The sequence below is a fragment of the Sinocyclocheilus grahami genome, unplaced genomic scaffold (assembly GCF_001515645.1).
Source record: "Sinocyclocheilus grahami isolate Dianchi unplaced genomic scaffold, SAMN03320097.WGS_v1.1 scaffold205.1, whole genome shotgun sequence".
In the NCBI taxonomy this organism is placed as follows: Eukaryota; Metazoa; Chordata; class Actinopteri; order Cypriniformes; family Cyprinidae; genus Sinocyclocheilus; species Sinocyclocheilus grahami.
Window position 1 is genome coordinate 517,324 of NW_015505384.1, and position 315 is coordinate 517,638.

At 27.6% G+C, this 315-nt stretch overlaps 1 protein-coding gene across 1 annotated transcript in view; it reads right to left on the reverse strand.

Annotated features, from left to right (window-relative positions):
* LOC107595596 (general transcription factor IIH subunit 4-like) overlaps positions 1 to 315 on the reverse strand; it is a 12,497-nt gene that overhangs the window by 7,285 nt on the left and 4,897 nt on the right.

The following is a 315-nucleotide window of genomic DNA, read 5'->3' on the forward strand; positions in this document are numbered from 1 at the left end:
CAAAATATGTATTGTGTGTTTGAGTGGTCCAGACGCTACACAAAAGATTTCTATTTCAAATAAATGTGGTTATTTTGAATTTTACATTCTTCAAACAATTCTGAAAAAAAAGTATCACGGTTTCCAAAAAAATATCAAGCAGCACAACTCTTTTCAACACTGATAATAAGAATAAATGTTTCTTAAGCAGCAGATCATCATATTATACTGATTTCTGAAGGATCATATGACACTGAAGACTGGAGAAATGATGCTGAATATTACAATCTTTTCAAATAGAAAACAGTTATTTTAAATTGTAATAATATTTTACAA